This window comes from Pelophylax lessonae, assembly GCF_965119305.1.
Source record: "Pelophylax lessonae genome assembly, chromosome: 3".
Lineage (NCBI taxonomy): Eukaryota > Metazoa > Chordata > Amphibia > Anura > Ranidae > Pelophylax > Pelophylax lessonae.
Window position 1 is genome coordinate 235,404,342 of NC_138770.1, and position 22,400 is coordinate 235,426,741.

Sequence of the window (22,400 nt, forward strand, 5' to 3'; positions counted from 1 at the left end):
GTATATCAATTGAATAAATCTAATTAAAACCAAGAAAACGTATTAGGCTCCGTTCACATCTAGGCGTTTTGGGGCGTTTTTGGGGCGTTTTTCTGCTCTAGGATCAGCTCTCAAAACGCCCAACAAGACAAATCCTATTCATTTCAATGGCCCCTGTTCACATCTGAGCGTTTTGACGCTGTATACAAAACGCCCAACGCTCAAAAAAGTACATGAGCTTCTTTTTGGGCAGATTACAGGCGTTTTCCATTGATCTCTATTCAATCTAAAAACGCCTGCACAAAAATCGCGGTAAAAATCGCGGTAAAATCGCTGTAAAAAACGCCGCAAAAATCGCGGTAAAATCGCGGTAAAAAACGCGCGAAAAACGCTACGCTCAGGTGTGAATGTAGCCTCAAAGATACAATTAGAAATTGAGCTATGCTGCATATATTTAGGTAACATTTAAAGTGAACATGTAGAGACAGAAATGATTGAGCCACCATTGCCAAACTGGTATGTAAAAGTACAAGCTCTGTGGCTGTTTTTGAATTAGGACTTTGGGGTCGTTATAAAAAAATTCCTGTGGGAATGCCTTAAGCATGAGATATTTCAGGAAAATACCACTTTATGGCCACTAGATGATAATCCCAGGAAATAAATATAGTGGACATGCTACGTTAGTACTTTGTGACAGCTGTGAGCAGATCTTCAAGCACAAACACATGTATATGCAGACAATCCAATTGAAGTCTATGGTGCAAAAAAAAAGCTTGCGCTTCTTTGAGTGTAGGGCATCAAGCTACACGCGGCTGAGCATTAAAATGTGAACAGGGACAGTTACAAACAATAAGAATAATCAGGAGTACGGAGACACAATACTAAACGTTCAGGTGTGAAGGGGAGATCCTGTATCTGATATTATCACTGGGGGAGATTTACTAAAACTGGTGAACACAGAACCTGGTGCAACTCTGCATAGTAACCAATCAGCTTCTAACCTGTTCCTTTAAAGCATGAATGACAGCATAGTGCTGTTGCAGTGTAATTTGTCCCTTTCTTTTATCTAAAATACCTGGTTGATCCTGCCTGTTCCTGTGTTCACCTATGTGAACTGACCACCATAATCATGGCCGCTGATCCATGATACCCTAGTCAGTTTACGTGCTTCTGTCATCCCGCAGTCTCCCCCTCCCTCTCTGCCTGTCAGCTCAGTCTGTGTAGTGAGAGCCAATCTCCTCCCTGCCCCTCCCAACTCCTCCTGCCGCTATTTCCGCTGCAATACATAGCCCCATTATTTGTATCCTCTGTGTTTTATGAAGATCTAAAGTGTGTCAGATTTTTTAAAATTATAATCCTGAATACCTCCTTTCACAGCGCCGCTCTGCAGTCACGTGACCACCCACTGCTCAGCAGGAATCAGCGGAGCAATCCCCTGCTGAGCAAGCAGATTCCACTTAGCAGAGGCGCCCAAGTGAAAGGAGCCTAAATCACAAACATTTACTGCTAGAATAGGAAAACCATGATGTGACAATCAAGAAAGAAAATGTAAATGTAACTAGTGTTTATCTCTTGTCTTGTTCTCCTCCAAGGAGCCAATGTGCTTGCACAGATGACATGACCCTTCTAGATGAATGTGCTAATAGTTATAATGAAGCATGTTGTCTGATGGAACACAACAGATAATCTGTCATTTGCTTCGCATTTGCAATGTGTAGGAACGTCTTTCAATTATACTCTTATCAAGCCCCTTTTAAAGTACATTTACAGTGCCAAGTGCCTTGAAACAAAATTGAGTATAGAGCAATTCAAATTACAGTCCATGTGTTTTATGATTGTTTGGTTTTACAGTAGTAACAAAATCTGCTAAAACAAGGGTCAGCCTACCTTCCACAGAGTCTGCCTGTGCCTTGATTTAAGTGGTTCTAAAGGTAAAATGTTTTTTACCCAATGCATTCCCTGTATTAAAGTGACACTAAACACACACTGTGTAATTTACACTGTCCCTTCTTTTTCTGTATGTGGATGATGCCACTGTAAATTTTTCCATAAAAAAACAAATAACATCTAAGTACCTTTTTCCTAATCCATATACAGCTGTCACATGACCCAGCTCTTTCCCAGCCTGTCTGCAGGGAAACATAAGCAGGAGGAGCTTCTAGTCCTCTGCTGCTAGTCACATGTTCTAAATAAAAAGATAGCCATTGAAATACAAAGTATACTTCCGTCGGGCCACTCTGCCATAAAGCCCCGACTGGTGGAGGGCTGCAGTGATGGTTGACTTTCTACAACTTTCTCCCATCTCCTGACTGCATCTCTGGAGCTCAGCCACAGTGATCTTTGGGTTCTTCTTTACCTCTCTCACCAAGGCTCTTCTCCCCCGATAGCTCAGTTTGGCCGGACGGCCAGCTCAAGGAAGGGTTCTGGTCGTCCCAAACGTCTTCCATTTGAGGATTATGGAGGCCACTGTGCTCTTAGGAACCTTAAGTGCAGCAGAAATCTTTTTGTAACCTTGGCCAGATCTGTGCCTTGCCACAATTCTGTCTCTGAGCTCTTCAGGCAGTTCCTTTGACCTCATGATTCTCATTTGCTCTGACATTCATTGCGATCTGGAAGGTCTTATATAGACAGGTGTGTGGCTTTCCTAATCAAGTCCAATCAGTATAATCAAACACAGCTGGACTCAAATGAAGGTGTAGAACCATCTCAAGGATGATCAGAAGAAATGGAAAGCACCTGAGTTAAATATATGAGTGTCACAGCAAAGGGTCTGAATACTTAGGACCATGTGATATTTCAGTTTTTCTTTTTTAATAAATCTGCAACAATGTCAACAATTCTGTGTTTTTCTGTCAGTATGGGGTGCTGTGTGTACATTCATGAGGAAGAAGAATGAACTTAAATGATTTTAGCAAATGGCTGCAATATAACAAAGAGTGAAAAATTTAAGGGGGTCTGAATACTTTCCGTACCCACTGTATATTGTACATTCACCCAGGTCTCTGCCCTCAAGGAACGTACAGTCTAAAGTCCCTAAACCCACATTCATACATACAATATAATACCAAAAAGTATTGGGGCACCTGCCTTTACACGCACATGAACTGTAATGGCATCCTAGTTTTAGTCTATAGGGTTCAACATTGAGTTGGCCCACCCTCTGCAGCTTTAACAGCTTCAACTCTTCTGGTAAGGCTGTCCAAAAGGTTAAGCAGTGTATTTATGGGAATGTTTGACCATTCTTCCAGAAACGCATTTGTAAGGTCAGACACTGATGTTGGATGAGAAGGCCTAGTTCGCAGTTTCCGCTCTAATTCATCCCAAAGGTGTTCTATCGGGTTGAAGTCAGGACTTTGTGCAGGCCAGTCAAGTTCCTCCACCCCAAACTCGCTCATCCATGTCTTTATGGACCTTGGTTGTGCACTGGTGTGCAGTCATGTTCGAACAGGAAGAGACCATCCCCAAACTGTTCCCACAAAATTGGGAACATGAAATTGCCCACAATGTCTTGGTATGCTGACGTTTAAGAGTTCCTTTCACTGGAACTAAGGGGCCAAGCCCAACCCCTGAAAAACAACCCCACACCATAATCCCCCCTCCACCAAATGATTTGGACCAGTGCACAAAGCAAGGTCCATAAAGGCATGGATGAGGGAGGATGGGGTGAAGGAACTAGACTGTACAGAGACCTGACCTCAGCCTGATAGAACCCTTTTGGGATGAATTATAGCACAGACTGAGAGCCAGGCCTTCTAATCCACATCAGTGCCTGACCTCACAAATGCGCTTCTGGAAGAATGGTCGAACATTCCCATAGACACTCCTAAACCTTGTTAACAGCCTTCCCAGAAGAGTTGAAGCTGTTATAGCTGCGAAGGGGGGGCAACTCAATATTGAACTCTACGGATTAAGACTGGGATGCTATTAGTTCATGTGCGTGTAAAGACAGGCAACCAAAAGCTTTTGGTAACATAGTGTATATTAGGGCCAGTTTGGAAAGGAGCCAGTTACCCTATCAGCATGTCTTTGGAGCGTGGCAGGAAACCCATGCAGACATAGGGATAACATGCAAACTCCATGCAGGTAGTGCCATGGTAGGGGTTCGGGTGTGTGTGTGTTGCATCAAGGTGATTTCCACTATGAAAAGAAATAATATCTATAATGATAACCTGTAAAGATCCTGGATTTTGTGCCGTGGTCCCAAGACCTGAAGCAATGTGAATTGTGTAACTTTAAAAGCCAAAAGGAGCCCTTGAAGGGTGGCTGTGTCCCCAGTACCTGTTATAGTTGGTCTAGAAATCCCTGGTTCCTAAACTGATAATGTAGTGCCTGTGTGAATGGATAGAAATTGATTGGATTTTATAGGTTAGTCCTCATTTTCAATGAGATTGTGCAATCTGATTGTAGTGTAAATGTCAACCCTTACATTGATACTGGTATGTTGTGCTTCTGTATAGAAATTTAGGTTGAGTTAGTGCAATGAGAAGCAGTATGTAGAGAGTTTCAGCAGTAAAAGCAGGGTGCAGTTAAATAAAAGTATGTTGTGAACTTACACTGTTTCCCGGGTCTTCTGTGGACAGTCTCATTCATCACCAGATACGCTCCAGATCTGGTCTTAGTTCTAGCTTGGTTAGCTTTATAATGTATGTCTTTTCATGGGATAAGACCTTGAATTGTTTAACAACGCTGTACTGAGATGGCTCTGCACAGCCTGCTTATGTTTAGAGAGTGACAAGGAAATGACCTCCCTCCATCACTATGGAGACAAATACTTCAACTATTATTTTTGCCTCTGTTTGCTAGTGTAAATCACTGAGCATGCCAAAATACAGTTCAAGCAGTTCAAGGATGACTGGTCAACTTCTTTTATAAGGAGTACTGGTTTAAATTTCCACACAACTGATTCTGTTGAAATATATTTCCATGTATACTAGAGAGAGGGAGAGAGAGAGAGGGAGAGAGAGAGAGATGGAGAGAGAGATAAAGTGTGACTGTGTTTATAAATATATACACTATATTGCCAAAAGTATTAGGACACCTGCCTTTACACACGCATGAACTAAGTGGAGTTCCACCCTAAAATTACACTTCTGTCCATCTTCTTGGTCCGGGTCACCTTAAAAAGAAATGGATAATCGCATTTTTTTTTTATTTTTACTTACCTTGGATTAGAAGAAAATATACTTACCTTACTTCCTCTTCCTCCCCTTGGCGGCCACGGCCCGTCGTCACTTCCTGGCTTGCAATGATTCCTGGGAGCTGAACGTCATCGCTCCCAGGACTCAATGCGCCTGCACCGGCCCCGACGCCAGTTCCGGTGCAGGCATGTCATTCCCTTCTAAACAGCTTCTGGGCATGCCCAGAAGCTGTGCAGAGATGACGCGCCTGCGCCGGAAGTGACGAGCGGGGCCGGTGTAGGGCATTCTGGGACTCAATGTCACCGAAGAGGACACCCAAGAGGATGCTCTGGCTTCAGCTGCCCACACCGGGATGACGCGCAGGCACCGGAAGTGACGGCAGGGCCGGTGCAGTGCATCGTGGGACGGAAGAGGACGCAGAAGAGGATCGCGCTGGCTTCAAGCTGCCCACACCTTAAATTTTCAAGGTAAGTATTTCTTCTTGCAGGTAAGTGCAACCCGGGACAGTTCAGAGCCAATCCATTATGGAATGTACTAGCCCTGACTGTCCCGGGGGTATTTTTATGTCATTTTTTATTTTTTAGGTGGAACTCCGCTTTAATGGCATGCCACTCTTGGTCTGTAGGGTTCAATATTGAGTTTGCCCACCTTTTTCACCTATAACAGTTTCAACTCTTCTGGGAAGGCTGTCCACAAGGTTTAGGAGTGTGTCTATTGCAATGTTTGACCAATCTTCCAGAAGCATATTTATGAGGTCAGGCACTGATGTTGGAGAGAATTCATGGTTAGCAGTCTAAGCTCGCATTCCTCCCAAAGGTGTTCTATCGGGTCGAGGTCAGGACTCTGTGCAGGCCAGTCAAGTCCCTCAAACCCAAACTCACTCATCCATGTCCTTATGGGCCTTGCTTTATGCACTGGTCCAAATCAATAAGTGGAGGGGAATTATGGTGTGGGGTTGTTTTTCAGGGGTTGGGCTAGGCCCCTTAGTTACAGTGAAGGCAAATCTTAAGGCGCTCGCATACCAAGGCATTTTGGAGAATTTCATGCTCCCAACTTTGTGGGAGCAGTTTGGTGATGTCCTCTTCCTGTTCCAACATGACTGCATACCAGTGCACAAAGCAAGGTCCATAAGGACATGGATGAGTGAGTTTGGGGTGGAGGAACTTGACTGGCCTGTACAGAGTCCCGACCTCGACCCGATAGAACACCTTTGGAATGAATCTGAGCGCAGACTGCGAGCCAGGCCTTCTCTCCAACATCAGTACCTCACCTCACAAATGCGCTTCTGGAAGAATGGTCAAACATTCCCATAGACACATTCCTAAACCTTGTGGAAAGCCTTCCCAGAAGAGCTAAAGCTGTTAAAGCTGCAAAGAGGGGACTCGAAATTGAACTCTACCGACTAAGACTGGGATGCTATGAAAGTTCATGGGCATGTAAAGGCAGTCATACCAATACTTTTGGTAATATAGTGTATATACTGTATGTATGTATATATAGTGTATATAAACCTGCATACATATGGTGTTATAATAATCTTTGACTCCCAGTCCAGCAAAACATTAATCAAGTATACATTTGCAATTAAATCATACATTGGTACACAGACACTTGCCTTGATGTGTTTCGTACCAGTAGTTTCCTAATCAAAAGGCTGAGAGCCAATTTTTTTTATGCAGAATATGCTCAAACCTAGGGCTCTTGCGATAGCAGTATTTTTTCTTTTTTTCGTCTGCATGTAAGATAAGGGATGGTTTACTCTAACTTGTTTGTGTAAACCTAAAGTGTTAGTTCACCTTTACATATTTTACTGTTAAGGAGACCAAATGCTGTCCATAGATGAATTGAAATTGGTCCAGTTCGGCAGGGAACATCCGAATTTCAATCTATGTGCCTACTGCCTTTGAGCAGAAGTCGATCTACAGATCAATTTTCTGTTCAACTTCAGAATTTAGCTGCTCAATCAGCGCCAAGGGCAATAGGTTGTGGTACTGATCTACCCACTGTCAGAATACAATAGAGCAGTGTGGATGGGGGAATAAACTCATTTTTTGAATGAAAAAAATTACCTACAGTATGTATGGCCAGCTTAAAGCAGAGTTCCAGCCTCAAATTTTTTTTTCGATAAAAATACCCCTAGGACAGTCAGGGCTAGTGCATTTCAGCAACGATAGCCTCTGAACGGTCCCCTGTTTCACTTACCTTTTAGAAGAAATACTTACCTTGAAAATGTCTTGTCCAGCGCTGCCATCTCAGGTGTGGGCAGCTGAAGCCAGAGCATCCTCTTGGGTGTTCTCTTCAGTGACATTGAGTCCCAGAATGCCTTGCACCGGCCCTGCTCGTCACTTCCGGTGCAGGCGCGTCATCCCTGCCATCTCCGGTGTGGGCAGCTGAAGCCAGAGCATCCTCTTGGGTGTCCTCTTCGGTGACATTGAGTCCCAGAATGCCCTGCACCGGCCCCGCTCGTCACTTCCGGTGCAGGCGCGTCATCCCTGCACAGCTTCTGGGCATGCCCAGAAGCTGTTTAGCAGGGAATGATGCGCCTGCACTGGAAGTGACGAGCGGGGCCGGTGCAGGCGCATTGACTCCTGGGAGCGATGACGTTCATCTCCCAGGAGTCAATGCAAGCAGGAAGAGACGGTGCGTAAGTAAATAAAAAAAAATAATTATCCAATTCTTTTTCAGCTACATTACAGCAAGCAGATGGTGTAAAGTCGATTTTGAGGCCGGAACTCCGCTTTAACACTTTAACCACTTGACCTCCAGAAGGTTTTACCCCCTTCATCATGCAAATAGAGCTTTCTTTTGGTGGTATTTGATCACCACTGGTTTTTATAGTTTATTTTACAAATTAGATTTGAAAAAACTATATTTTCTTCTTTCTGTTATAAAAAATATCCAATAAATCAAATTTCTTCATACATTTAGGCCAAAATGTATTCTGCTACATGTTGCAAGTGCTGGCAGTGATTGGGGCTGATCCTGCTAACACTGCATTTTTGGGGACACTATACTATTGGGGACACTATCTGACCGTGACCAGGATACGGATCCAGATAGACACTATACTAGCTACTTATAGTGTGAGTGTGAATCTGGGACTGGTGCTAACTGACACTAGCTGGGAGGGACATGAACTGACACTATCTGACGTCCTTTGTGACACTAATATAGTGATCGATGATAATAATGTACACTGTCACTGTGCTAATGGCACTGGCTGGGTGACAGGGGTGATCAAGAGGGAAATCAAAGAGTTAATTGTGTGCCTAACAAGTGTATGTTTGCTGATTTTACTCACAGGCTAGCTGGCTGTATTTTCTTTATGATTTCAGCTCTGAACAGTAAATGAATTTTAGGGAGAAAAAACAGCCAGATCAGGGTTATGATTACTAATACACAGGTCTGTGCTGTGGTCGGCCACAACCATTAGCAGGTTCACAGCCAACATCATTGGCTGCAAACCTGCTAATAAGTTTGTGCTGTGTGTCCAACCACAGCACAAGAGGCAGGGGGCATGTGCGCCTGTAAACCAGGAAGTTCCTCAGCGAGGTACAGGTACATCGCAAAGGAACAACAAAGCCCCCGACCAGCAGCTCTGTAAACAAAATTCAAGGAGCACAGGGGACAGTGGAAAACATGTAAACTGAAGGATATATAGATGACAATGGATACAGTGGAGGATATTTACTAAAACTGGTGCACTCAGAATATGGTGCACCTGCGCATGTTAGCCAATCAACTTCTAACTTCAACTTGTTCAATTAAGCTTTGACGATAAAACCTGGAAGATAATTGGTTACTATGCAGAGCTGCACCAGATTTTGCACCATGCACTTTTAGTAAATAACCCCCAATGTGTAATTGATTTGCAAAGTAAATATCAGCACCATGTTCACCTGCTGGTGGCACTGTGGTTCTCTGGGCTGAAAGCTGTAGTTCCAGTGACCACCAGCGCGCGTCTCTCAGCAGGTTCCTGCAATCAGTTCCACCTGGCTGGTAGGATAATCTGCTATTGCAACTGGCATCAGTGTTTTGATTGCCTTGCTTGCTGCCAGAGCCATCCTGCTCTTGAAGGCCCCTTTCACACGGGCGATTCAATCCGCCTGTCAGTTTTTCAGGCGGACCTGATCGGATGCTCCATGCGTCCCTATGGGGCAGCCGATGTCAGGGGTGACATGACCGCTGACACCCGCTGCTCTCCGATCCGATCCTGTCCATGAAATCTGGACGGATGGAAACCCTATTTTCCATCTGCCTGGCGGTCCATTCTCATCTGATCTGCCCATAGAGGACAGCAGGGATCTGACAGCTCTGTCTTTGCACACAGAGCGGAGACGGAGCTATCATCCGCCTGCTCAGCGGGGATCGGCTGATCGATCCCCCGCTGAGCAGAACAGACTCCGTCCCATGTGAAAGCACACAAACTATCCTTGCATCCTGTTCCCTGCTCAACTTGTTCCTGTACCCAGTCCTGATTCCCCCTTTTTCTTGCATTGCCCCGTTACCCTTGCTTCTCTTATTGTACATATTGATTATAGTTAGTTTGCTAGATTTATGTTACTTAGACATTTTTGGTTGTGGGTCACTTGTTGTTTATATTTGCTATTTGCTGGTGTGTGTATGGCGGTTGGCGCTGGGCTGGGGTGGGGCCCAAGAAAATGTTTGCCCAGGGTCCAATCAATATTAAAGACGGCCCTGCCTGCATTATATCTAAATCCTGTAAGGCCATGAAGAATGTGTGGGGTGTGGGGTGTGGGGGGGGCAGTGTCTGGGTTGTTAAACAAGTTTCCTGACCCTAAGTGGAACCACGTGGTCCACAGCTTTTCAGGGAAAGCAGGCCAAATTCTCATATTAGTCCCACAGGTTCCAAAGCACAGACACGTTTTCCTAGACTTCCTAGGCCAGAGGTCTTCAAACTATGGCCCTCCAGTTGTTCAGGAACTACAATTCCCACCATGCCTAGTCATGTCTGTGAATGTCAGTGTTTTATAATGGCTCATGGGATGTGTAGTTCCACAACAGCTGGAGGGCCATAGTTTGAGGATCCCTGTCCTAGGCCATTGGCCTAGATAGGTGTGCTTCATTCTTTACACCGCAAACAGCACTATTGACTCCATGGTTACAGGATCAATTTCCGAATGGTCACATCTCCCACCAGGATCCAGTGCAAAACAAACTGTATATCGAAGGAAACTACCCTGCCACTGTCACTGACTGTCCTACAATGACTGATCACCACCAATCCTATCCCAAACCACCATCATAATGGATTTCTCCAGGTATTTCGGCTACCTAAATCTCCTTATTACAGTTTGGAATATTGAAAGTCCCCCCTGTTATCTGACTGCTTGCAGTTGTTTAGTATATACACCCACTTTATATGCATTACATTCATACAACATGAACGGAGGTAAAGTTTCTTTTCTTTTACTCTTTACTGAATAATTATCAATGCCATGACTATTTTCACACAGAGTGCCAACAAGTCTTAATAAGTTCATCCATACATGCACATTCCAGCTAATGGTTACATAGTCTTCTCTACTAGGCTGGCAAAACAAACTTAACATGATAACTCACTGTGCATTGTATCTTATTATTGGGTATCAAGAAAGGTGCTGTGGTACTCTAATGGCACTTTTCCACTGCAAGTACCGGCTCGGCTCCACTCGGCACTGCTTGGCCCTGCTCGGCTCAGTTTGCTTTTCCACTGCGTGGTACGAGTCGGCACTGTATAGGCTCTACTCGGCTCAGTTTGCTTTTCCACTAAAGTAGTAAGTGAGTGGGATTACAACAATTCTCTGACCAATCAGTGGCTAGTAGTGACAAACAATCAAGGCTGCATGCAAAGGATTGTGGGATATGGTATAGGTACGGCCTGCTTGGAACCAACCAAGGTGGTACTGTTTAAGCGAGCCTTACCATGTAGTGGAAAAACGCAGTTTTACCAAACCGTACCGAACCGTTCTAAAACGTACCATGCGGTATCATGCAGTGGAAAAGCGCCAAACTGAGCCAAACCGATCTGTTCCATGCAGTGGAAAAGCACCATTAGTAATACCATGCCACTACTGCTGCTGCGCCATAAGGGGTTCCTCTGAGGAGGCACACATTGTCTGCACATCTTTGGATGGGCCCTGTCTGCCTCCTCCCTACTATCAATAGGTTAATCAAGTCTCTCCTGCCAAATGGGCGGAAACAACCCAGAAGTCAGAACTTCTTGATATAAGCAAAGCAAAGAACAATCTGCAAATTGCAGCAATCGGTTACATTTCGGAGGACAGTTAAATTAAACAAAATATTGCTGATTGCTTGCTTTATTTTGCACTTCTCCCTGCTCTATTCTCTTATTGAATTTGCCTGCATGTGTACATAAATGTAGTTAGGCAAGAAAAACACAGCTTTAACTTCTGTGACATTCTGACTCCTGCCAATCTGCTAATGCCGCCACAAAACAGTAGCTATACAATTTCATAATAACATAGTGATGGTGACTGAAAACAGACACAAGTCTTCATATGTGCTCCTCTTAATCGTCAATTCTTCTTGAAATCTCTTGGACTCTCTCATTTGGCCCAATATCCTGCCACCTTTTGTTCCTCTCCTTCCTCAATCCTTATTGATCCTCTGGCAACCCATTACCCTTATGATACGGGGGGGTGTTTTAGTCCCTGAAGTCCCAATTCTCAACTGCTTTTATAGATATGAGCTCAGTAGAAGGCATCAATGCCTTAGCTATTGCAGATCATGGGAGCCCTATTGGTCGTACTATATCTTGCTGTATGATCTTCAATCTCATTACCTTTGTCTTCATTTTCTGTAACTTTTATTGCTTGGTATCTGGAATACCGGTTTATTCAATAAAAGCATTTGTAAAAGAAACCTCTTTAAAAATAATTGCTTTACATAGACCACACAACTATGACACGGGGTGGCAGACAAACCAGGGTGACATCCAGCTGCTCACCATTTCCCCGCAGATATTTAGTAGCATATCCAGCTGTATAATTAAAAAAAGGTTCCAGACTGCTACCCTGACTGACAATGTCATCTGACCTGCGAATTTTTATTGGTAAAATATTATACTGGGTATTGTATTTTTGAGGGTAGAGCGAGAATATCCTCGATCAAGCAGACGTGATTGCAAGTCATCAGCTTGCGACTTGAAGCCCATCTCCAATGAGCAAATTCTTGGCAGTCTCAGATACTGAGCATATGGAATACTCTTAATTAAGGGGGTAGGGTGGGCACTTGCTGCCCATAAGATGGTGTTACCAGCACTGGGTTTCCTATACAAATTAGTGTTAAGGTATCCATTGGGTAAGATGTTGATCTGTAGGTCTAGGAACGACAACTTCTTCTTCCCTTTTCCTCCCTTCATTTTCCCCTTCCCAGGTTTTGTTTGGGCAATTTAGCCCTTACTTTTTGCTAGTTCACTGGGATGAAGGTACCAAATTAGATAGTTCTATGCTACTACACAATCAATTATTTTTTAATTTTATGAGTTAGGTTAAAGCAAATCTAAACCCAAGAACAAAAACGTTGAACTGTTTTACCTTATAGGACTTGTTCCTTTTTTTCTACCTGGTGATCCTGCCAGTAACACTTTATGTTCTAGGGTGACAGTGCTTAACTTTTAACTATGACAAAGCAACACCCTAGAACAGAACTACAATAGCCATTCCCCTTTCTTTTTTTCATACCATAAAGGTTAGGGGTACTGTAGTCCTCAGAGATAGCTGAGACCAACTGAAAAGAGATGTATGGGTTATTAGAAAAACAAACATGCTGCAGCTATCCCCTGCCGCCTCTAAGACCAAGAACTGAGCGTTCACAGTTTTTATTACCCCTTCGCACTACTAATGCAGCATGAAAGGAGTAATTAATTAACACTGCCAGTGGCCCCTAAAGCCTGGTACATACAGAACGTTTTTTTTTTTTTTCCTTTCAACCCAGCAGGCTGAGTGAAAAAAAAAAACTAAAGAGGTTGCTGTATTAACTATGCGATGTTAGCACAACTATCTCCCCGCTTTGCTATTGTGTTCTGACAGGGGTACTGCTCCCCCCCCCCCCAGAACACATTGGTCAGCGCTCAAAGCCATTGGTCAGTATCAGCATTTATTAACCCCTTGATGCTGCATTATGAAGGGGTTAATTAACACTGCCACTGTTGCACTACTGACCAGTGGCACTATTAATTAACCCTCTCATGCTGTATTATGAAGGGGTTAATAAACACTATTAACCAACAGGGGGGAGAAATGCTTCACTGACATGCCGCTGACCGTGAAGGGGGGATTTAAATAGCATAACACCACTGACTACCAAATGCAGGGGGTAATTATTGTGTTAACTGGCACCAATTCTGGGGGTTATTATTGCAGAAACTGGCACCAATGTTGAGGACTATTATTGTATAAACTAAAGGCCCGTATACACGTAGTGATTGTCGGCCGTAAATATTCGGGCAACGTCCGATCGGCCGATTGTCGGCTTGTTAGTATGATGCTTCCGACAGCCGACTGCGACTTTTCGGCCGAACAGAATCTGGTGTGCAGGCTTTAAAATTTTTGTTGGCCAACACCAGAACGGCCGATTGTTCGCCAGTCAGTACAGAATTCGGCCGACAAACAGCAGATGAGCAAGACTGGGCATGCTCAGAGAAGAAAAAACACACGGAAAGTTAACCATCACATGACATCACTTCTGCAGTCGGCTGTTGTTGGCGGACAAAATTTGTGTGCAGTCTTTAGCACTTTTCAACCGACAGGACAGTACCGGACAAAAGACGGCCGATCGTTCGGCCGACAATCGCTACGTGTGTACGGGGCTTTACACTAGTGCTGGGGGTTATCATTTCGCAAAATGGCACCGATGCTAGTTGTTGCTGCTACTAACACTAATATTGGGAATTATTATTTGTGTAAACCAGCATCAAAGTTGGGGGTTATTATTGTGGAAACTGGCATTAGTGATGGGTGTTATTATTGCTGCTACTGACACTACTACTGGGGGTTATTATTGAGTAAACTGGCACCAAATCTGGGGGTTATTATTGCAGAAACTGGCACCATCCCTGGGGATTATAACTGCACCAATGACACCAATGCTAGGGATTATTATTGCGTCCACAGTCCTCAATGTTGGGGGTTACTACTACTGCAGCAATGGGGTTTATTTGACTCCTACTGTCTCTCCAGTGTGCATTGCAGTAAGAAATACAGCAGGATCAACATTTTTCATGTTTTATGCACCCACACAAGTAGAACAGGCTTAAAAAGAAAACTGTGGGAGCACTGGAAATACTTAACTAGCAACTAAAAGAAGTAGCTGTCAGCATAAGTTGTCATGGTGTCATTCTTCAAACAGAACAGTCTTTTTTTTTTTTTTCTTTTAGGCAGATTTATTCTGCTTCTCCCGAACAGAAGTCCAGAGGAAGTCAGTAAATGCAGCGTCACAACAATAATTAGAGTAAGTTTAGTAAATATCTTGTACTTTAATGTACTGTAGAATTTTTAGGACTTGTTAACACCAGCAAGTCATGCTAATCGTAAGGCTTTAGGTGTGCACTGGAAATAAATAGCGCTAATGTGCTGATCTGGTGTTTACAAAGTTTTTTTTTTTTTTATTGAGCTGTCACAAGTGACATTTCTTTAGAGGAGCTCCAGGCTCCTTCAGAAGAAAATCAAAAGTTGGCAGCTACAAATACTGTAGCTGCTGACTTTTATTATAAGGACACCCACCTGTCCAGGGATCCCACAATGTCCTCACCTGAGCCGATTCTTCAATCAGCTTTGGGTGCAGGCACCAGCATCTGTAGTAAGGAAGTGAAGCCTTGAGACTTAGGCCCCTTTCACACTTATGCGAAGCGATTTTAGCGCGATTTTGCCGTGACTTTCCCGCGATTTTGAGCAATGGCTCAGGGCTATATACTTCAAAACGCATTGAAATCGTGCCAAAGTAGTGCAGGAACTACTTTGAAGTCGGTGCGACTTCAAAACGCACTGATATGAATGGGGCTCATTGAAAATAATGGAAAACAACTTGTCATGCGATTTTGCGGTCCAAAATTGCGGGACAAGTCGCACTAGTGTGAAAGGGGCCTTAACAGCATATTTCCTACTGCACATTGTGAATGGCCCTGCAGTCTTCTGGGAGCTTTGACGTGTCCCAGAAGACTGCGGGGGAAGGAGGGGGGCTATACTTCTGTCTCAGTTTATCTGTTAGTTCACCTGTTAAAACTAGGTACCCACTCCCCCCTCCCCCCAAAAAGTGCCAAATGTGGCATTGGAGGGTGCAAACCCTTTTGGGTGGAGCTCCACTTTATGTTCTATTCACACAATGACATTGCATTGTGATAGTTTGTGCTCCAACCCATTGCATTGAAAAAAAGGACTGCATTTAGTATATATTTTATTTTTTTATTTAATTTTTATTTTCTTGTCTTTAAAAGACACTGACTACAAAGACATTTGTAATGAACATAGGGGGGCAGTATGCCATTTTCTCCTTGGACACCAGGTGACCTTGTCCTGGCACTGCATGTGACTAGGCTTTTGCTCCCCTGCTTGTGTTTTTTTATGCTCAGTTTTCAGAGTTCAGGCCCTCTTTAACATAAAACTCTCATACAAAGCAGAAACAGTAGCTGCTACAATCGTGTCAAATAATATCTACTCAATGATCCCCTGTATAGTGGAAATGTTCATGTCCAGCATCATCTAACCCTTTTTTCCCAGCCTTTTTGTATGTACCTTTTCCTTCCATTCATTGGATTTTATTTCTTTTAATCATGGAGGCTCAGCAGCTCATGCAGGGGTTACCCAGGGCTGTCTGCATGCAAACAAGGTCTGCCTAGCAATGCCCACTCTTTAGATTCTTATTCACCTATCAAGGCATTTTGATATTTGCAACTCCCCCCCAAGAACCAACACATATCCTGCATCAGAGCTAGGGGCTCTTAAGAGGAGTACTGAGGCAAGATGCTGCAATCTTTTCAGGATGTTATTACAGTGCCCTGCTGGTCACTCCTACCTGCCAAGATCTGCCTGCATTGCATAGAGAAGCTCAGAGATCAAGTGATGACATCACAGGGTCTAAATTAAGATATGTAATGAAAATTGAAAGGTTTCATTAAAAAATGTTATTAGCATGTTGATAAACTTCAGCTTTAAACTGACTCTAAGTGTCGGTTCACACTATGGTGACACAACTTTGGGGCGACTTAATGAAGTCGCCGTGCACCGCGACTTCGGCGCGGATTGCACCGACTTCACATAATGGAAGTCAATGCAAGTTGTTCCGACTTCGCCCAAAAGTAGTGCAGGACTACTTGACTTGAGTCGCTCCTATTAGAACGGTTACAATTGCACAGAATGGAGCACGACTTGTCAGACGACCAAGTCGCCTGACAAGTCGGAGCAGTGTGAACCGGCACTAAATCCTGAGCTATACTGATCAAAGAATGCTCCAACATTTCCAGTCCCTTCCCCCTCAAACTCAATCTCATTAATCAGTGAGGTGGCCCAGCCATATTCATAGGCTAGCCTATTCCACTGTGTGAATGCATCCCTAGTCCATCACACACACTAAAAGGTTATATTAACATGCATTTATTAATACAGTAAAACAGTCAATTAATGTCAATTAATGTTCCGGAAACATGCTTGTAATCCAAAGCATATCATGAAGTATGAAGTATATCAAAGCAAATTTCCCCATAGGAAATATTTGAAATATTTGAAACTCCATTCCACAACCATTTATTCGATAGTCCTTCAGTCTATAGTCCATATAAAAAGATTATAGCGATTTGATAGGTTGTGTAACCATAAAATGTCCATCCCCAAATGGCGCCTCAACCAGAGGCGTAACTAGAACCTTCAGGGCCCCGGTGCAAGAAACCATGAAGGGCCCCCTGGACCCCTTTACTCTAGTTGCGGGGCCCTTTATTACGGTCCTGCAGCGGGACCCTTTCACAAGTTCTGCAGTGGGCCACCTTCCTGCCATCTTGGGGCCTACCCACGGTGGTGGCGGGGGGGGGGGGGGGAGGCAGCGTACAGAGGAACCAATCTCCTCCATTTTCCTCCTGCAGCTACAGAAGGAAAAAAGGAGGACAGTGATTTCTCTACATGCTGCCCCCGCCACCCCTCCTAATTCAGGTGTACAGGGGAGCCACATGAGCCCCCTTGAGCATGGGGCCCGGTTGCAATTGCAACCCCTGCAACCCCTGTAGTTACGCCCCTGGCCTCAACAAGGGGATTAGAAGAGCACAGGGGGGTTGGAGAGCATTAAGGGGGGTAGAGAGCACTGGGGGGGGGGGCAGGGAGAACCAGAGGGATGGAAAACACAGGGGGGCAGAGAACACTGGAGGAGCCAAAGATCACTGGGGAGCCGGAGAGCACGGGGGGGGGGGATTTGAGAACACTGGGAGGGAACTGGAGGTCATGGAGGGGGGAGCCAGTGAGCACGGGGGGGGGTGGAGAGCACTGGGGGAGTTAGAGAGCATCAGGCGGAAGCTGAAAAGCACTGGGGGAGCTGAAAAACACTGGGGGGGAGATGAAGAGCATTGGGGGGGGCTGAAGAGGGGGGTGCTGAAGTGCACTGAGAGGAGGCTGGAGAGCAGGGGGGATTGAAGAGCACTGGGGGGGGGGCAGTAAAAGAAGTTGGATTGGAGGAGCGGCGGGGCAGCTGCATATAAAGGAATTAATGTTTCCATATTCCTCCTGCAGCCGCTGAATGCCTGCAGGAGGGAGAGAAAGAGAATCAGTCATTCAGTGGCTGCAGGAGGAATATGGAGAGATCAATTCCTTTATATCCAGCTGCCCCCACTGCCTCTCCTATCCAGTCACACAGGGAGGCTGCTCGGGCACTCACTCCCCCCCCCCTCGTGAGCAGCGCAGGTAAGCGTTTTGCGGGCTGAAGGAGCAACTACTGCAGCTGCCTTCACATGGACATGTGGGCATGTAAATATTGTATTATATCTTTTCATGTGACAACACTGAAGAAATGACACTGATAAAAGGAAAGTAGTGAGTTTACAGTTTGTATAACAGTGTAAATTTGCTGTCCCCTCAAAATAACTCAATACACAGTCATTACAATAAAAATAAACGGTCCGGTAACACTTATAGTGATAATGCCTCCATCCCTAAATCATTTACATACAGAAAGGGAAGGTTGCCCTGGGACTTTAAATGAGGCGAACACAGGTGGCCACTCAATGAAGTAAATGTAATCTCAATTTAATAATTAGTATAAAAAATTACATCATGTAACATGGTACATAAAACGTTAACCAAGCCAAACAAAAGTATAGGCACAAATATAGTACATGCTTGAAGTTAGTAACTGTATTGTTGCATGGTTGTGAACAGGCATTTTAATAACTTTGACGCCTTTCCCGAGCAAACTGCTCGCTTCTTCAGAAATGGATGTACACATGCATGTCTGTGAAAAAACATGCAAAAATAGTATTGTAACAATAATCCAAAAATTAGTTATTGATTATGTTTGCAGGGTACAAAGCCCACGAAGGATCCCAAGTCAGGGACCCATACTTACAAGTTGGCCGGGCTTGGACAGTGAAGAGACACTGAACTCCAGCGGCGGAATGAACGCCTGATCCGGGAGCTGATGGAAAGGGACCCAAAACCACCCAGCCGGGTGAGGATGAGGGACAGGGAAATGGTGTAGGTGTGTAAATTGAAGTGCCAGATATCCATGATCACTGACTAAAATAAATATATGTAGGTTAGCAATGTAAAAATAAACTGCATCATAAGGCCCCGTTCACATACAAGCGACGCTACTTTGCACCGCGACCTCCGAGGTCGCGGTGCGAGCAGCGCGCCGCGACCTCGGAGCGGCCGCCACGGACTTCATAACATTGAAGTCTATGGCGGTCGCCTCCTGGTCGCCCCAAAGAAGCTCCAGACCCTTTTTCTAAGTCGGAGCGACTTGTGTCGCTCCTATTAGAATGGGTCCGCAGCTTCCAAATGGGAGGCGACCTACGGCGACCTGTGAGGCGACCAGGTCGCCTCACAGGTCGCCTTAGTGTGAACGGGGACTTAATGTATAAAATATAAATATGTATTGAATGTACAGCAACAAGGACGTAAATACGAGGGCTGATGCAGGGATCAAGGGAGGAGATGCGCCCAAAAGTGAAATGAGCAGGTATGAGCAGTGTGTGAAGCAAAGCGAAGACAAAGAAAAAGTGGTAAAAACAAAAAACACAGATTCGAAGTGATAGCTATTGTACCGTGTGTGGTGCAAACAAGAGGAGGGAACAAAGAAAGCAGTGGTGCAGAAAGAAATGAATCTGAAATGGTGTAGTTTATGTCTGTGTACTCACCGTGTGTAGTGTGTGGACCCAGGGAATAATTGGCTACTCCATTCGTGCACAAACAGGTGAGTGAATGAATGCCTCTGCGTACCTGTCTCTCATATATATCTCCCGGATAGGGCGTGGCCGGGTCGCACCCCAAACGCCATGTGCTTTGACTAAGGCGTGCAAACGCCAGATTGGCGCTTGCCGCCAGATGGAGAAAGACGGTGCTGGTGCGCTGATTTCATCCGGCCAAGAGAGATGACATGCCGCGTGCATGACGTGATGACGCCAAAAAATAATGGACATCACCAGTCAGCCGCATCGCACATGGCGCCGATGCAAGGTTGGCCCCGCCCGTCAGCAGACAGGAGGGGACAGCAGGAGAGGATGCACCTCCCAAGGACATCCTTGGGATCCTTCATGGGTTTTGTACCCTGCAAACATCATCAATAACTCATTTTTGGATTGTTGTTACAATACTATTTCTGCATGTTTTTTTCACAGACATGCATGAGTGCATCCATTTCTGAAGAAGTGAGCAGTTTGCTCGGGAATTGCGTCAAAGTTATCAACATGCCTGTTCACAACCATACAACAATACAGTTACTAACTTCAAGCATGTACTATATTTGTGCCTATACCTTTGTTTGGCTTAGTTAACGTTTTATGTACCATGTTACATGATGTCATTTTTTATACTAATTATTAAATTGAGATTACATTTACTTCATTGAGTGGCCACCTGTGTTCGCCTCATTTAAAGTCCCAGGGCAACCTTCCCTTTCTAAATGTAAATACACAGTCATTAATGTCTAAACCACTGGCAAGAAAAGTGAGTACACCCCAAAGTCAAAATGTCCAAATTGGGCCCAAAGTGTCAATATTTTCTGTGGCCACCATTATTTTCCAGCAGTGCCCTAACCCTCTTGGGCATGGAGGTCACCAGAGCTTCACAGGTAGCCACTGGAGTCCTCTTCCACTCCTCCATGACGACATCACGGAGCTGGTGGATGTTGGAGACCTTGCGCTTCTCCACCTTCTGTTTGAGGATGCCCCATAGATGCTCAATAAGGTTTAGGTCTGGAGACATGCTTGGCCAGTCCATCACCTTTACCCTCAGCTTCTTTAGCAAGGCAGTGGTTGTAGTGGAGGTGTGTTTGGGGTCGTTATCATGTTGGAATACTGCCCTGGGGCCCAGTGTCCAAATGGAGGGGATCATGATCTGCTTCAGTATGTCACAGTACATGTTGGCATTCATGGTTCCCTCAATGAACTGTAGCTCCCCAGTGCTGGCAGCACTCATACAGCCCCAAACCATGACACTGCCACCACCATGCTTGTCTTTGTACTCCTCACCTGGTTACCGCCACACACGCTTGACACAATCTATACCGACTAAGTTTATCTTGGTCTCGTCAGACCACAGGACATGGTTCCAGAAATTCATGTCATTAGTCTGCTTGTCTTCAGCAAACTGTTTGCGGGCTTTCTTGTGCATCATCTTTAGAAGAGGCTTCCTTCTGGGACGACAGCCATGCAGACCAATTTGATGCAGTGTGCGGCATACAGTCTGAGCACTGACAGGCTTACCCCCCACCCCTTTATCCTCTGCAGCAATGCTGGCAGCACTTCCCAAAGACAACCTCTAGATATGACGCTGAGCAAGTGCACTCAAATTCTTTGGTCGACCATGGCGAGGCCTGTTCTGAGTGGAACCTGTCCTGTTAAACCGCTGTATGGTCTTGGCCACCATGCTGCAGCTCAGTTTCAGGGTCTTGGCAATCTTCTTATTAGGGATCGACCGATTATCGGCAAAGCCGTTATATCTAGGGCCGAAATGCACTTTCCCCGATATATTGGAATCGGCCCCTGAGGTTACCGATATTGCTGATATTTTGGGAAAGTGCTTGTACCGGAGTGATGCCTGCAGGTAGAGGCATCACCCCGGTACCGGTGTCCATAGCCGACAGTCGGCTGTCTTGTAATGACAACCGATGTGGCTGAGAAGCCGCTAGGCCCCCCCCCCCCCCCCCGCGGCCGCCTTCTGAGGCTCATCAGGGTCTCCCATCCCACTGGGAGACCCGGGAAACCAGCCTGCATGGCTGCCGAAGAGAAGACCCAATCAAAGCCGCATTCGGCTCTGATCTGGTCTCCATGTAAAACACCCAAATTAAAAAAAATTACAGCATTCAAAACAGCCAAACTTGGCGTTTTGAATGCTTTTAAGTGCAGAGGAGGGGTTTGGGGTCTTTTAGACCCCCAAATATCTCCACAAAAGTACCTGTCAAAGAAAAAAAAAAATTTGTTTAATGTAAGAAAATATCGGCCAATATCGGCCGATACCGATATGCGACAACCAAAATATCGGTATCATTATCAGAATTAAAAAAACGATATCGGTCGATCACTAGTTCTTATAGCCTAGGTCAGTGATGGCGAACCTTGGCACTCCAGATGTTTTGGAACTACATTTCCCATGATGATCAATTACACTACAGAGTGCATGTGCATCATGGGAAATGTAGTTCCAAAACATCTGGGGGGCCATGGTTCGCCATCACCGGCCTAGGTCATCTTTCTGTAAAGCAACAATTCTTTTTTTTCAGATCCTCAGAGTTCTTTACCATGAGGTGACATGTTGAACCTACAGTGACCAGTATGAGAAAATGAGAGCGATAACACCAAATTTAACACACCTGCTCCTCATTCACACCTGAGACCTTGTAACACAAACTAGTTACATGACAACGGGGAGAGAAAATGGCTAATTGGGCACAATTTGGGCATTTTCACTTAGGAGTGTACTCACTTTTGTTGCCAGCGGTTTAGACATTAATGGCTGTGTGTTGAGTTGTTTTGAGGGAACAGCAAATTTACACTGTTATACAAGCTGTACACTCACTACTGTCACATGAAAAGATATAATACAATATTTAAAAAAATGTGAGGGG

At 44.9% G+C, this 22,400-nt stretch overlaps 1 protein-coding gene across 1 annotated transcript in view; it reads right to left on the reverse strand.

Annotated features, from left to right (window-relative positions):
* MINDY4B (MINDY family member 4B) overlaps nucleotides 1-4,556 on the reverse strand; it is a 115,997-nt gene extending 111,441 nt beyond the window's left edge. Inside the window, exon 1 of the mRNA XM_082251521.1 lies at nucleotides 4,533-4,556. The gene's annotated coding sequence lies outside the window, so the exon portion shown is untranslated. The remainder of the gene's footprint in view (nucleotides 1-4,532) is intronic.
* Between the last annotated feature and the right edge of the window lie 17,844 nt (nucleotides 4,557-22,400).